The sequence below is a fragment of the Loxodonta africana genome, chromosome 15 (assembly GCF_030014295.1).
Source record: "Loxodonta africana isolate mLoxAfr1 chromosome 15, mLoxAfr1.hap2, whole genome shotgun sequence".
Lineage (NCBI taxonomy): Eukaryota > Metazoa > Chordata > Mammalia > Proboscidea > Elephantidae > Loxodonta > Loxodonta africana.
Genome location: NC_087356.1, coordinates 54,881,444 through 54,898,761, shown reverse-complemented (window position 1 = coordinate 54,898,761; position 17,318 = coordinate 54,881,444). Strand labels below are relative to the sequence as shown.

Sequence of the window (17,318 nt, the reverse complement as noted above, 5' to 3'; positions counted from 1 at the left end):
TGGTCGCAGGAGGTTGGGTACGGGGAAGGCAGGAGCATGGAGGCGCCGAAGCCATTGCTGAACGCAGCGCCAGGAGGGGCTGCGCTAGGGCTTTGTGCCCCTGTCCCCTTGGAAGGCGCAGATGGTTTGACCCCCCACCCCAGTGAGGTGCCTTGTCCCAGCTCCGGCTGGACTGTACCATCGGGCGGTGCCGCCGGGATTTCTCTCCCCCACCACCACCATCAATTCCCCCCCACCCGGGTCCGCGGTCGGTTGGCCCCGGCCGGGCTCAGAAACGCGGAAAGAGCTGGCCGCCATTTTGGGTGGGACTAAGCAAAGACGAAACACCCTCCCAGTCGATGGGGTACGCTGGACCCTGGCTTATTCTGTCCCCTTAATCCTTTAGGTACTTACACGACGTTGGGTGAGGGGAGCTGGAAGATCAGCGGGTCCCTGGTCCTCTCTCCCTAGGGGTGATGGAAATCAACCCCCCCCCCCGCCACCTCCAGGTGGTTCTTCCCGCCGCAGAGTGGGAGCAGCATAGAAGGCGGGGCTTTATTAGCATAATCTGCCTGGCAACCAGACCTAGACGTTACGTCATTGGCTGAACTCTGCAAACCCCGTGCCATGCCTACAGACTAGTAACGCTAGTGCGAAATGACAGGCCTAGATTTAAGAGTCATGACGAAGATCCCGAGACGCTTATTCAGTCGGCAGAGAAGCCAAAGGGAGCTTCACATAATAGCCCAATGACAGAAGGCCTCTTTATTTCGTACTCTGCTCTTTATTTAAGACCCAATCAAAGAGCAGGTCTCAGATGGCGCCCGCCTGCGTTTGTGCTCTAAGCCAATCAGAAAGCGCGGCTCTCCAGACTCGGATCAGGACCCTCTAAGGGCCTGGACGCCGTAAAGGTGTAGAGGTGGGAAAACATCTCCCCGCGCCTGCGAGTCCGAAGGTAGCGAGGGTGGGCTTGTGGTTGGGGGTCAGAACCAGCCTTGCAGGGAGCTGAGAAGTGGGTGAGGTTCTTTTCTATGCACTGGGATCGCAGGCGCAGGGATCGTGGCGGGACGGGTGCGATCCCATCGACCTGCTCGGACTTGGCGCGTCCTCCGCCCGCAGCAGTGTTTGCAGTGCGGTGGGCCTGCCTGGGGGCGCCGAGCTACCCGAAATGCGTGCACTACCCAGCAGTGCAGCGGGCGAGGCTGCCGGGACACACCTTCCCATGTACCAGTGCCTGTGCCGGCTGGGCCTGCCAGGCGTTGCTCCTGGGCTCCTGGCACTTCACGTCCATCCGAGTCAATACCCAGTACCCTGCCTGCGCTCGGTTTCCCGTCGCTTCCTTTACACACAGAAACATCCCTTCCGTTTCCCCTGCCAGACTGTGAAGTGCCTCCACCGCATCTCTCCTTTCCCCTTGGCCATTCTGGTCATTCTACAAAAAGGAAATGATTTTCAGAAACACTTAAGAAGTATTATTCAAGAGTGGCTAACCCTAGGCTTCCACATTCTGCCCTCCCTTGAGTTTGCCTTCTCAAAGGGCCATCAAGTGCATAGAAAAGAGCTCAGGTTTCCGAGGGAGACACCCAGCTGCAGCTACCCACCGGCAATGCGAACAGCATCTAGGTCTTAGAGACCCTCGGACCTTCACGGGGCAGTTTTCCCATCCATGCTAGGTTGTTTTGAAGATTAAGCGAGATTTGCATGCAAAATACTTAGCACATTTTCTGGAACTTAAAGGAGGAGAAGTATTAATGATTATAAAACCTACCGAATTGCTAAACTATAGGCTAACTAATCAAGTAAAAGTGAGAGAATACAGCTAAGCAAAGACTTGAGAACTGAAAACATCCATACTCACAGGGGGTTTAAAAAAAAAAACAACTCTAAAATGGACGTAAGATCTCGGAGAAGAGCATTCTAGTCTGAGGGAAGGGCATATTAAAGGCCATGAGGTTAAAAAAAAAAAAAAAAAAACCTGGCATGCACGTGGTCATTCTTGCATTGAATAAATATTCATTGAGTGTATGATAGGCCAGGCACTGTCCAAGGTGCTATGAGATTCACCCATGAAGACGATAGACGAAAGGAAAAACAATACATAAAAATCCATGCTTCCACTCCAGCACACTGGGGAACAGTAAGGAGGCCAGTGTTGCTGGAACACAGGACAAGGGTATAGTGATACAATGCAGCTTGGGGAAATAGTGAGGAGCCAGATCACAGACAGCTTTGAAGCCTATGGTATGGAGTTTGTATGTTATTTTCAGTGCAATTTAAACCACTTGGGTTTTAAGCACAGGAGTGACACTATATATATCTATATATAGTATATGTAAAAATTTTTAATGATAACTCTGCTTTAGGGAGCGTATTGGGAGTAGGAGGCAAGGGACAAAGAAGCCACTTATGAGTCTGTTGCAAAATGCTCCAAGCAGAAATGATGATGATCTCAACTAAAATGTCAATAGTGGAAATGAGAAGTGTATGGACACCAAGTACATTTGGCTGGTAAAGCCATAGGACTCGCAAATGAATAAGGTATGGGACAGGATGGGGTTTGCTGGTGATGCCTAGAGAATAATCAGGAATAACTTATAAAGGTGAGGTCTGAGTGACCAATGAAATGTTGGCATCTTAACTGAGATGGGAAGACTGGGAGAGAAATGGTTTGAAAATTAGAGTTCCATTGTGGTCATGTTAAGTTTAAGTTATCTTCTAGAAATCCAACTTGATATACTATATGTTGTTAGCTGACATGGAGTTACCCCCAAGTCATGACAAGCCCATGCACAATCTGGTCCAGCACCACCCCGAAGATAGGTTGTGGTCTGGACTACTGTAGTTCATATGCTTTTCATTGGCTGATTTTGAAAATAGACCTCCAGGCCTTTCTTCCTAGTCTGTCTTAGTCTGGAAGATCCACTGAAACCTGTTCAGCACACAAGCTTCCACTGATGAACGGGTGGTGGCTACATATGATGTACATTGGCTGGGAATCAAACCAGGATCTCCCTCATGGAAGGCATAATTTTACAACTGAACCACTAATGTCCCCGTAGATAAACTATATAGACACTTGGAATTCAAGAGAGAAATCAGGACTAGAAATGCAAATTTAGGATTCATCAGACTGTAAATTGTATTTAAATGTATAGGATTAGATGAAGTCACATACGGAGAAACTACGTGCAGGTAGTCCCCAACTTACGGTGTATTTGAGATACGATGAACCACACTTAGCACCATCCTTTTTTTTTTTTTTTTTGTACACATTATTGTTAGTAAAATGTACTACATATGATGTTGCAGCGTGTAATTTGCTGATGTTATCATTTTCAGTTGTTCACTCACAGATGTTCAATGTTATGATTTATTGATCAAAATACAGATGTATAACAGGCTATGGCCTGGTCTATAATGAAGGCTGCATCAGTTTATGGAGTCATAATGGACGGAAAGTTGGGGAGTGTTCAACACTAACACCTTTGCAACTCCAGCTTCATTGTTATGACGCTGATGCCGACAGATAAAGATCGGATTTATGCTTGGAGTCTAACAGATTTATAGGCATGTGACCTTGGACAAAGTATTTTAACCTCCCTGAATGCAGGGTGTCTCACCTGTAAGACAGGGATAATAATATTTGTGTTTGGGGATTATTACAAGGACGAAAACATGAATGCATGGAAAGCATTTTCCAGAGAACAGGGCATGTCATGAAGCACTCAATAAATGGTTGCAATTTTTGAAAAACATTGGATTTATAAAAGTACTAATTATAAAAGGCAATAATAATGAAAACTACAAAAAAAAGTATTCAACTTACTTTAGAACTGACTTACAGCAGAATCATCTGAACAGAACCTCATCATAAGTCAGAGACTATGTGTATAGAGAGACAAAATGGTCCAGGACTAAGCTCTTGGAAGCTCCGGAATTTACAGGTGAGAGCCAGGAGGGGAGCCATCAAAAGAGACTGAAAAGTCCAGTGAGCCAGCAGGACCAGAAGAGGGTGATGTCAGGGAAGCCAAGGGAAGAAATTGTTTCAAGAAGGATGGAATGGTCAAATGAACCAAGTGTTGTTGCAACGTAAAGAAAGATAGAGACAGGTTACCTTTGGATCTGGAAAGATGGAGTAGAAGTAACAGATACTGTTGACAATAGCAGCTTCAGGAAAGGGTAGGAAACCTAGGAGGAGTGGCCTGAAAAAAGAACAGGAGGGGAAGAGTGACATCTGTTGCTAACAGTATAGCAGATTAAGATAGCTATATGTGCTATCTTTACAAAGACTTTAAAAATTTTTAAATGTGTGACAGAGGTGGCAAGAGGTTAAGGAATCTATAAAAGATAAAAACAAAGTCAATAGATGTCATGGATTGAACTGTGTCCCCCCCTCCCCAAATTTCTAATAACTTGGCTAGGTCATGATTCACAGTGTTGTATGATTGTCTACCATTTTATCATTTGATGTGATTTCCCTATGTACTGGAAATCCTATCACTATGATGTTAATGAGATGGATTAGCAGCAGTTATATTGATGAGATCTACAAGATTAGATAGTGTCTTAAGCCAATCTTTTAGAAATATAAAAGAAGTGAGCAGAAAGACAAGGACCTCATACCACCAAGAAGATAGCACGAGGAGCAGAGTGCATCCTTTGAACCTGAGGGTCCTGTGCAGAGATCCTCCTAGACCAAAGGATGACAAGGAGCTTCCTCTGGAGCCAACAGAGAGAAAAGGCCTTCACTTGGAGCCAGTGTCCTGAATTCGGAATTCTAGCCTGCTGGACTGTGAAAGAATAAACTTCTCTTTGTTAAGGCCATTCACTTGTGATATTTCTGTTATAGCAGCAGAAGATAACCAAAATAGAATTTGGTACCAAGAGAGTAGGGTGGTCTAACAGATATCTAAAATGTGGAAGCAATTTTGAAACTGTGAATGGATAGAGGACTCAGAAGGACTTGAGGAGAACTGTTAACACCAGAGATGGCGCAGAGGTTGAGAAGCAGCAGCAGAGGACCTGCAGTAGAAGAGACTAGCAGCAGCAGAAACAGGAGACTAGCACCAGACAGTGCTGGAGCTGACCCACAGAGCGAGAAAGCTGAGTGCCTGTGCACAGGAGACTTCCTGGCGGTGTGGTGCCTCCAGGTACTTATCAGTGGAGCTACAGAGCTTTGGAACACTTTCCCCAGCAGGGTAGATGCAGGCAGTGAGGCCCAAGGGGCGAGAGGCCAAGGAAGCAGAAGCTGAAGAGACAAGGGGCAGAGGAAGCTGAGCTTCCTCAGTCTCAAAAGGTATGGCCACCATCTCAGGGGTTTCAAAGGGTGGAGCCATGGCCTCTGGTGATTCTAAGGGTGGAGTCACTACTCAAATGGACTAGGGGAATGGTGTGCCTAAAGCTGAGGGAGCAGAGTTGCTGTCTCAGTGGGCCTGGAAGGTAGAGCTGAAGCCCAGGGCTGAGAGACCTCCACTCAAAATCTGGAAAGTGAGGCCAATTCCTAGAGTCTGGAGGGCAGGGCAATTGTGTAAATGATGTCACAGAACCGAGGGCTAATGTAAAGTGTTCTGCTGACTTGCTTGGTGCCTGTTATGCCTTTTTTCCCTCCAGTTTCTCCCATCTTTAATGGAAATGTCTAGCCTGTGCCTGCCTGTTGCACCATTGTACCTTTGGAAACAGATAGCTTGTATTCTAGATTTCAAAGATAAAGAGGAATTTTTTGGATTTGGGACTTGGAGTAGATTTAACACTTTTGCTATGATGTGATGGAGTGAATATGTTTTACATGTGGCAAGGACATGAATTTTGGGAGGCTGAAGGGTAAAATGTTGCAGATTGAATTGTGTCCCCCCAAAATTTCTATCAACATGGCTAGGTCACGATTCCCAGTGTTGTATGATGGTCTATCATTTAATCCCCTGACGTGATTTCCCCTATGTGTTATAAATCCTATCACTATGATGTTAATGAGATGCTTTAGTGGCAGTTATATTGATGAGATCTACAAGATTAGATAGTGTCTTAAGCCAATCTCTTTTGAAATGTTAAAAAGAGAAGTGAGCAGAAAGACAGAGGGACCTCATACCACCAAGAAAGCAGCACCAGGATCAGAATGCATCTACTGGACCTGAGGGTCCTGCACTGAGATGCTTCCCAACCAAAGGAAGACTGACGACAAGGACCTTCCTCTGGAGCTGACAGAGAGAGAAGGCCTTCCTCTGGAGCCGGAGGTGACTACAACAATAGGGAGCAAGGGAATGCTCATCATTACAGAGGAAAACAAACTAACAACACTAAAAGGAATGCTGAAAAAAGAAAACTTGCCCTTTGGCAACAACCATGTTGTTGTTGTTAGGTGCCATCGAGTTAGTTCCAACTCATAGCAACCCTGTGGACAACAGAACAAAACATTGCTGGGTCCTGTGCCATCCTCACAATCCTTGCAGTGTTTGAGCTGGTTTTTGCAGCCACTGTTATCAGTTCATCTCATTGAAGGTCTTCCTCTTTTTCACTGACCCCCTACTTTACCAAATATGATGTCCTTCTCCAGGGACTGGTCTATCCTGATAACATGTCCAAAGTACGTGAGGCAAAGTTTCAACATCCTTGCTTCCAAGAAGCATTTTGACTGTACTTCTTTCCAGACAGATTTGTTCGTTTTTCTGGCAGTCCATGGTATGTTCAATATTCTTGGCCAACACCTTAATTGAAATGAATCAATTCTTCTTCAGTCCTCCTTATTCACTGTTCAGCTTTCACATGCAAATAAAGCAAGTGAAAATACTATGGCTCGAAACAGGTTTATCTTAGTCCTCAAAGTGACATCTTTGCTTTTTAACACTTTAAGGAGTCTTTTGCAACAGATTTGCCCAATGCAATGTCATTTGATTTCTTGACTTCAGCTTCCATGGGCATTGATTGTGGATCCAAGTAAAACGAAATCCTTGACAACTTCAATATTTTATCTGTTTATCGTGGTGTTGGTTATTGGTCCAGTTGTGAAGATTTTTGTTTTTCTTTATGTTGACATGTAATTCATACTGAAGGCTACGGTCTTTGATCTTCATCAGTAAATGCTTCAAGTCCTCTTCACTTTCAACAAGCAAGGTTGTGTTATCTGCATATCGCAGGTTGTTAATGAGCCTTCTCCAATCCTAATGCCACGTTCTTCTTTGTATAGCCCAGCTTCTCAGATTATTGCTCAGCATACAGTTTGAATAAGTATGGTGAAAGGCTATAACCCTAACTTATATCTTCCTGACTTCAATCCATGCAGTATCCCCTTGTTCTGTTTGAATAACTGCGTCTTGGTCTATGCACAGTTTCCTCAGGAGCACAGCTGAGTGTTCTGGAATTCCCATTCTTCTCAATGTTATCTGTAATTTGTTATGATCCACACAGTTGAATGCCTTTGCATAGTCAATAAAACACAGATAAACATCTTTCTGGTATTCTCTGCTTTCAGCCAAGATCCATCCAACTTCAGCAGTAATATCCTTCGTTACCCATCCTCTTCTGAATCTGGCTGGAACTTCTGGTGGTTCCCTGTCAATGTATTGCTGCAACCACTTTTGTATGATCTTCAGCAAAATTTTACTTGCATGTAATATTAAAGATGTTGTTTGATAATTTCTGCATTCAGCTGGATCAACTTTCTCTGGAATGGGCACAAATATGGATCTCTTCCAGTCAGTTGGCCAGGTAGCTGTTGTCCAGATTTCTTGGCATAGATGAGTGAGCCCCTCCAGCATTCTATCCATTTGTTGAAACAACTCAATTGGTAGTCCATCAATTCCTGGACCCTTAATTTCTCCATTCCCCTCAGTGCAGCTTGGACTTCTTCCTTCAGTACCATTGATTCTTAATCATATGCTACCTGCTGAAATGGTTGACACTGACCAATTCTTTTTGATTCAGTGACTCTGTGTATTCCTTCTAACTTCTTCTGATGCTTCTTGAGACGTTCAGTATTTTCCCAGTAGAATCCTTCAGTATTGCCAATCGAGGCTTGAATTTTTTCTTTAGTTCTTTGAGCTTGAGAAATGCTGAGTGTGTTCTCTTTTGGTTTTCTAATGCCAGGTCTTTGCACATTTCATTACAATACTTTGTCTTCTTGAGCTGCCCTTTGAAATCTTCTGTTTAGCTCTTTGAATTCATTGTTTCTTCCTTTTACTTTAGCTACTCTTTGTTCAAGAGCAAGGTTCAGAGTCTCTTCTGACATCCATTTTGGTCTTTTCTTTCTTTCCTGTCTTTTAATGACCTTTTGCTTTTGTTATATGCCATGGATTCAATTGTGTCTCTCAAAAATATGTGTAACAATCTGTGTATGCCGTGGTTGCCAGTATGGTGTGATTGGCCACCATTTTTTCATCTGTTCTGATTTTCTATGTGTTGTAAATCCTATCACTATAATGTTAATGAGACGAATTAGCAGCAGTTATGTTAGAGGCAGGACTCCATCTACAAGATTGGATTGTGTCTTGAGCCAAACTCTTTTGAGATATAAAAGAGAGAGGCGAGTAGAGAGACAGGGACCTCATACCACCAAGAATGCAGCACTGCAAGCAGAGCCCATCCTTTGGACCTGGGGTTCCTGTGTGCTGAAGCTCCTAGCCCCAGAGAAGATTGATGAGAAGTATCTTCCTCCAGAGCTGACAGACAGAAAAATCCTTCCCCTGGAGCCAATGCCCTGAATTTGGGCTTCTAGCCTACTAACCAAAACCCAAACCTACTGCCTTCGAGTTGATTCTGACTCATAGCGACCCTATAGCACAGAATAGAACTACCCTACAGAGTTTCCAAGGAGCACGTGGGGGATTCAAACTGCTGACCTTTTGGGCATTAGCCGTAGTACTTAACCACTACGCCACCAGGGTTTCCTCTAGCCTACTAGACTGTGAAAGTTAAATTTCTCTTTGTTAAAGCTACACACTTGTGGTATTTCTGTTATAGCAGCACTAGATAGATAAGACATCATGTATGGTGTCCTTGATGTCATTCCACAACTCGTCTGATCTTGGGTCATTAGTGTTCAATGCAACAGATATATTCTTGAGGTGGTCTCGAAATTCACGTGGAATATACTCAAGGTTGTATTTGGCTTTCATGGACTTGCTGTAATTTTCTTCACCTTCAATTTGAACTTGCATATGAACAATTGATGGTCTGTTCCACAGGTGGCCCCTGGCTTTGCTGTGGCTGTTGATATTGAGCTTGTCCATTGTCTCTATCCATAGATATAGTCGATTTGATTCCTGTGTATTCCATCTGACTAGGTCCATGTGTATAGTTGCTGTTTACGTTGTTGAGAAAGGTATTTGCAATGAAGAAGCCATTGGTCTTGCAAAATTCCATCATGTGATCTCCAGAGTCATTTCTATCACCACGACCATATTACCCACTACTGATCTTTCTCTTTGTTTTCAGTTTTTGCATTCTAATCACCAATAATTATCAAAGCGTCTTGATTGCACATGTGATCAATTTCAGGCTGCAAAAGTTGGTGAAAATCTTCAATATCTTCATCTTTGACATTAGTGGTTGATGTGTAAATTTAGATAATCATCATATTAACTGATTTTCCTTGTGGGTGTATAATATCACTATATCAGCAATATTCTTTTATGATCCTTAGAGTTTTCACTGGTAATTTTCAGAAGTGAATTGCTAGGCCTTTCTTCCTAGTCTGACTTAGTCTGCAAGCTCCACTGAAACCTGTCCACCTAGGGTGACCCTGCTAGTATTTGAAATACCAGTGGCATAGCTTCCAGGATCCTAGCAACATGCAAGCCACCACAGCATGACAATATGACAGATGGATGGTGGATTTATGAGATAACAAGTTTTTTTTTTTTTAATTTGAAAGGTAAAAGCTAAGGAACTGAGCAGATACATACTTTAAAATGTGATTTTTATATAAAATCAGATTTGTTTTAGAGTAGAGAACAGAATCAGCATTTTTATAGAAAAGATGATTGCAGAGAACTTACTATTATGGGATATCCTAACTGCTTTTGTTGGTGGTCCAGACACAAAACTGAATGTCATCTTCACTCAAACAGCTAGAGCCATGGATGATGGAGAAAGAGTGGTAAAGGAGGTGACGTCCAGAAGAAGTCTGGGAAGTTAGTACACAGAGAGAGAAGCAGAACGAAAAACTCATGAGTCAAGTTACATCTTTCTCCCTAAAAATACAGGCAAGCAAAAAAAATAGAAAACATACAAAATGCAAAAGTCCTTTTCATCAAACATTGTTACTTCAAGAAAACACCTTTATGAATGGGACTCACGTTGAAAGGTTCGAACCACAATTTAGATTTTAATATTAGGGAAGCTGGGTAAGAAAGAAGTATTATTAATATAATGAGTATACTATGCTTTATCCTATTGGTGATAATCTCATTAAAGGGTAATCATTGTGAAAAAAAAAAGTCTTCTCTCGGAAATTTAATGTTAAGAGTTACCTAAGAATTAATACTGAATAGAAACCATAAAACCAAAAACCCTTTGCTATTCCAACTAATGGCGACCCTGTAGGATAGCTGCCCGATAGAGTTTCCAAGGTTGTAAGTCTTTTTTTTATTGGTGCAAACGTTTTAATTTTTTTTTATTGTGCTTTAGTGTGAAAGTTTACAGAGCAAATTAGTTTCTCGTTAAACAATTATTATGTAAATTGTTTTGTGACGTTGGTTGGCAACCCTGCAATGTGTTAACACTCTCTCCTTCTCCACCCCAGTTTCGCTGTTTTCATTCATCCAGTTTCCCTGTCCCTTCCTGCCTTCTCACCTTTGCTTTGGGGCTGGTGTGCCCATGTAGAGTCTCATATACATGATTGAACTATAAAGCATGGGCTTCATGTGTGTTACTGTTGGCCCTATACCAAAAAGAAAAAAAAAAATCTGTTGCCATCTAGTCGATTCAAACTCATAGCAACCATATAGGACAGAGTAGAACTGTCCCATAGGGTTTCCAAGGAATTGCTGGTGGATTCCAACTGCCAGCCTTTTGGTTAGCAGCAGAACACTTAACCACTACCTGTCTAATCTTTGGCTGAAGGGTGAACCTCAGGAGTGACTTCAGTACTGGGTTAAAAGGGTGTCTAGGGGCCATACTCTCAGGGCTTCTCCATTCTCTGTCAAGTCAGCAAGCCTGGTCTTGTGTGTGTGTGTGAGTTTGAATTTTGTTCTACATTTTTCTCCCATTCTGTCCCACTCTGTTGTGATCCCTGCCAGAGTGGCTGGAGGTGGTAACTGGGCACCATCTAGTTATACTGGGCTCGGTCTGGTAGAGGTTGTGTAGGTTTGGTCTGTTAGTCCTTTGGACTAATCTTTCCCTTGTGTCTGGGGTCTTCTTCATTCTCCTTTGCTCCAGTCCAGATGGGACCAGGAGATGTATTTTAGATGACCGCTCGCAGGCTTTTAAGGCCCCAGTTGCTACTCACCGCAGTCAGAGGCAGAACATTTTCTTTGCAGGCTATGTTGTGCCAGTTGAGCTAGATGTCTCCCAAGACCATGGTCCCCAGCCCTCAGCCCAGTAACACACTCTCTCAGGGTATTTGGATGTGTCTGTGAAGCTTTAGTGACTTTGCCCTGGACAAGATATGCTGACTTCCCCAGTATTGTGTACTCTTACCCTTCAACAAAGTTACCACTTATCTACTATCTAATTAGTGTTTTTCCCTCTGCACCCCTCCTCTCCCTTGTAACCATCAAAAATTGTTTCTTTCTGTATGGAAACATTTTCATGTGTTTTTATAATAGTGGTCTCATACAGTATTTGTCATTTTGTGATTGACTTATTTCACTCAGCATAATGCCCTCCACATTCATTCATATTTTGAGATGTTTCACAGATTCACCGTTGTTCTTTATCATTTTGTGGTATTCTATTGTGTGTACGTAGCATAGTTTGTTTATCCATTCAATCTGTTGATGGGCATTTAGGTTGCTTCCATCTTTTTGCTATTGTGAACAATGCTGCGATGAACGTGGGCGTACATATGTCTATTCATGTGATGACTTTTATTTCTCTAGGATGTATTCCTAGGAATGGGATTGCTGGATCGTATAATATTTCTATTTCTATGGTGCTTTTTAAGGAAGCACCATATCATTTTCCAAAATGGTTGTACCATCTTGTATTTGCACCAGCAGAGCATAAGAGTTCCAGTCTCCCCGCAACCTCTCCAACATTCGTTATTTTCTGTTTTTTTTATTCAGCCAGTAATGTCAGGGTGAGATGGTGTCTCACTGTGGTGTTGATTTGCATTTCTGTAATGGCTAGTGATCAAGAGTATTTCCTTATGTGTCTGTTAGCCACCTGAATGTCTTCTTCGGTGAAGTGTCTGTTCATATCATTCACCCATTTTTTAACTGGATTATTTATCTTTACTGCAACAGTGTTGGATTTTCTTATATATTTGAGAGATTAGGCCTTTGTCAGGCATGTCATAGCCAAAAATTTTTTTCCCAGTCTGTAAGTTCTCTTTTTGTGAAGTCTTTTGGTGAGCACAGGGGTATAATTTTTAGGCAATCCCATTTATCTGGATTATCTTCTGCTATTTGTGTATTGTTAATTATAGATCGTATGCTGTTTATGCTGTATATTAGGGCTCCTAGTGTTGATAAGCAAAAGGCCAGCAGTTCGAATCCACCAGCTGCTTCTTGGAAACCCTATGGGGCAGTTTTACTCTGTCCTATAGGACCACTGTGAGTCAGCATCAATTCCGCAGCAACGGGTTTATTTTTCCTTTTTAGTGTTGACCCAATTTTTTCTTCCACAGTCTTTATAGTTTTTAGCTGTATGTTTAGGTCTTTAATCCATTTTGAGTTAGTTTTTGTGTTCTTGTGAGCCGAAGCTATAAATCTTAGTGGAAGCAGACTGCCACATCTTTCTCCCATGGAGTGGCTAGTGGGTTCAAACCACCGACCTTTTGGTTAGCAGCTGAGTATTTAACCACTGTGCCTCCAAGGCTCCTTAGAGATATCATAGCATATAGGAAATGTTGGACAGCCTTCACTCAAGCCAAATCTCCTTCAGGATGAAAAAAAACTATACTGGAGAAAAACTCATGAATGTAATGAATGTAAAAAAGACCTTTAGATTATGAGAAAATGCATACTGAAGAGAAATAATATGAATGTTTTAAATGTGGTCAAGCATTCTCTCTCCCTTTTTTTCCCCAAGTGTTTTCTTGAATTTCATCACTCGCTCTACATTTAAGAAGTCATATGGGGGAAACAGTATAAAAATGATAAATGTGGAAGAGCCTTCTCAAAATGGGAAACTTCATACTCTTCATTCTGGGGAGAAATCTTACGAATGTGGGAAAGTTTCTATTCAAATGTCAAGCCTTATTAGACCCAAAGAAGTTCTATTGGAGAGATGCCTTATGCATGTAAGGAAACCGGGAAAGCCTTTAGTAGCAAATCAAATCTCACAGGGCCTAAGAAAATTCATACAGGAAGGAAACCCTGGGAATGTAATCAGTGTAGGAGAGTTTTTAGTCAGAAGCAATACCTCATTAAAGATCAGAACATTAGTACTGGAAAGAAACTCTATAAATATAATGAATGTACAAAATCTTCAGGCAAAAGGAAAACCTCATTATCCATCAGGTAATCCGTACAAGACAGAAATCTTAAGAATGTAACAAAAGTGAGAAAGCCTTCAGTGGCAAACAGATTGCATTAGGCATGAAAAGAGCCATATTTGAGAGATGCCCTGTAAGTGAAATGAATGTGTGACAATCTTCAGGAAGAAGCTGTACCTCATTAAACCTTACAACGTGCATGCAGGAGAGACACCCTATGAATGTGCTAAGGATGGGAAAACCTCTTGAATCACACTACCTATAGTACATGTGGTAACTCATATAAGTAGTAAACATTATGAATCTAAAATGTGTAGAAAAGCCTTCTCACAATTTTCAGGCCATGCTGTACATATGAGAACTGATACAAGGAAAAAAAAAAATTCTGTAGTTAATATAAGAAAATTCTCAAACAGAAGTCATTCCACATTACACACCAGAGAATTCATACTTATTAAAATATGTTAATATAGTTCTCAAACTCAAGAAAGCCTTCAGCAGGAATTCATATTTCATAGCACATCAGATAATTCATTTTAGAATAAAATTTAATTAATATGAGAAAGTCTTCAGCAGCAACTGAATATTTTTATGATACAAGAAAATTTTAATATTAAGAAATATCATCATAATAGAAATTAGGTCCAAAAAAAATTGCAACAAACATAACTAATGGTAAACTTTTACAAACATTCCAATTAAAAATCAGGTGTTGCTACCTGACCTCTAATGAACATGGACCTGGAAAACCTAACCAATACAAGTGAAACTAAGAAAAACAATACAAGGATTTGAAAAGAACAAATAAAGGTGTCATCTTTTGACAACATGATCAGCTACATATATTATAAAGCTGTTTTTGGTTTGGTATTAAATTTTTTCAAAAGTCAAAGTGAAAGCCCTGAGAGATAAGCAGGCATCAAAGCTGGCTTTCACTCAGGGTTCTGCAGAATGCAAAGACCTTGAGATGTTATTTTAAAGATGTGCAGGCTCTGAGGAAAAGATAGGTGATAGATCCTTGGACCCATTCAAAATAGAAAGCTAATGGAAGACCCTCCAGTGAAGTAGAAATACATTCTTAGCGTATGGGTGAATAAAAATAAACTAGCCATGAAGAAAAGTTTATTAGAGAAACTTGCCTTTCTTGGCTAAAGGTAAAATAAAAACATTTTCACGCAAATAAAATTAAGAGAGTTTACCACCAACAGATGCTTGCTGCAAGGAATTACAACGGTTATAGGTGACACTGGAGGAACAGAATCACAGGTGGAAGTCTTGAGATGCAAAAAGGAATTGTGAGCAAAAACATCAGGAAATACGGAATTCTAAGCAAATATGGAGTACATAAAACAATAATGTCATTGTAACATTAATAATACGAGAAGACAGAGCTAAAGTACTAGACAAAATAGCACATATTCATTGAGAGGGATGACTTGATTAAGCATACTGAAAGTCTTGTATTATTTCAGAGAAGGGTAAATGTATCATTTAATTAATTTTGTTAAAAATTTACGTGAAATTAGTTAGAAAACAGCTAAAGAATAAACAGAGTTAAACTTCTAATATAAAAAAAAACCAAACCTGTCTCTGCTGAGTCAATTCTGACTCATAGCGACCCCAGAGGACAGAGCATAATTGCCCCATAGGTTTTCTGAAAACTGGCTGGTGGATTTGAACTGCCAACCTTTTGTTTGGCAGCCAAGCTCTTAACCAGTGCACCACCAAGGCTCCAATTTCTAATATAGCAGAGGTAAAAAATAAAATTGAATGAAAAAAAATTTCAAAGACAAGACAGGACAATCTAAGTAAGAAAAAATATCACAAATAAATAGCATATAATGCTAGAAATGAATCCAGATCACAATAAATGTGAAAAATAATAGTAATACATAAAAAAGACTGTGAGACAGAATTTATACACACACACATACACCATACAAATGCACACAAATAGACATACACACACCTGTATGCTATTTTAAAAAGACAACTAAACCATAAAGACTGAAAGTCGAAATACAGAAAAAAAATACCTGGCAAACACTAATTAAACAAAAGCTAGTGCTAATGTGAGACAAAATAGATCTTAAGGCGGAAAGCACTGCCACAGATAAATAGAATCGATATATAAGGATGGAAGTTTTAATTCACCAGAAAACATGTACACTATGTAAGTGAAATAAGGCAATCACAAAAAGACAAATATTGTATGACACCACTATTGTAAAAATCCAAGAAAAGCTTTATACACAGAAAAAAACAATCATTGATGGTTAGGAGGGAGAGAAAGGGTGGGAAGGGGAAATCACTAACTAGATAGTGAATAAGTTAACTTTGGTGAAGGGAAAGGCAAGTAATATAGGGGAAGGCAGCACAACTTGACCAAGGCAAAGTCATAGAAGCTTCCTGGACATATTCAAAACACCTTGAGGGACCAGGTTCCTGGGGCTGAGGGCTGGGGAACATGGTCTTGGGGGACATCTAGGCCAATTGGCATAGTTCATAAGGAAAATGTTCTACATCCTACTTTGGTGAGTAGCATTTGGGGTCTTAAAATTTGTGAGTGTCTCCCTAAGATACATCTATTTGTCCCATCATGTTTGGAGCAAAGGAGAATGAAGAAAACCAAAGACACAAGGATAATATTAGTCCATAGGACTAATGGACCACATGAACCACAGCCACCATCAGCCTGAGCCCAGAAGAGCTAGATAGTGCCTGAATACCACCAGCAACAGCTCTGACAGGGATCACAATAGAGCATCCTGGACAGAATATGAGAAAAATGTAGAACGAAATTCAAATCTAAAAAAAAAAAGACCAGACTCAGTGGTCTGATAGAGACTGGAGGAACCCCTGAGACTATGGCCCTCCAGACACCCTGCTAACTCAGAACTGAAGCCACTCTCAAAAGTTTACCTTTAAGCCAAAGATTACCAAACCAAATCTGTCACAGTTGAGTGGATTCTGACTCATAACAACCTTTTAGGACAGAGTAGAACCCCCCTTGGGATTTCCAAGGAGCAACTGGTAGATTCAAACTACAGACCTTTTGGTTAGCAGCCAAGCTCTAAACCACTGTGCCACTGTGAGCCAAAGATTAGATAGGCCTATAAAACAATAAATAACACAGGTGAGGAATGTGCTTCTTAGTTCAATCAAGTATATGACACCAAATGGGCAATGCCTGCCCAAAAGAAAAGATCTGAAGGCAGGAAGGGACAGGAAAACTGGAGGAATGGACACAGAGAACCAAGGGTGGAAAGGGAGTGGGGGACAGTGCTGGAATATTGCGGGGATTGCAGCCAATGTCACAAAACAATTTGTGTATAAATTTTTCAATGAAAAACTAAGTGTGCTATAAACTTTCACCTACGATACAATAAAATAAAAAATTTTAAAGCATCTAGGTAGAGGACTTTTACTTTCAGCCAAGATGGAGCAAGAAATAAAATATTAAAACAATGGTTTTTAAGACACTGGACAAAAAGGAACAAAAGACAGAGATACCTGAAAGATGAGGAACTAAGCTTCAATTGCTCCAGCTTACTACCTGGAGAGAATAGTGGGGTGAGAAGAAGAGCAGGGTGGAAAAACCCAGGAGGGCCTGGCAATTTTCCTGAGTTCAGGAGACAGATCTTATAGTCCAGGGAGACCAAGGAGGCTCAAGTTGGCAGAAAAAATCACCAGAGAGGAGGGAGATACACAGAGAGAGATAGAGAGCCACCCAGAGGTCTACGGCAGG

At 41.3% G+C, this 17,318-nt stretch overlaps 1 protein-coding gene across 1 annotated transcript in view; it reads right to left on the bottom strand.

The window, feature by feature from the left end:
* Positions 1–674, bottom strand: part of PRDM10 (PR/SET domain 10) — a 123,150-nt gene extending 122,476 nt beyond the window's left edge. The window contains exon 1 of the mRNA XM_064268860.1: positions 394–674. The gene's annotated coding sequence lies outside the window, so the exon portion shown is untranslated. The remainder of the gene's footprint in view (positions 1–393) is intronic.
* Between the last annotated feature and the right edge of the window lie 16,644 nt (positions 675–17,318).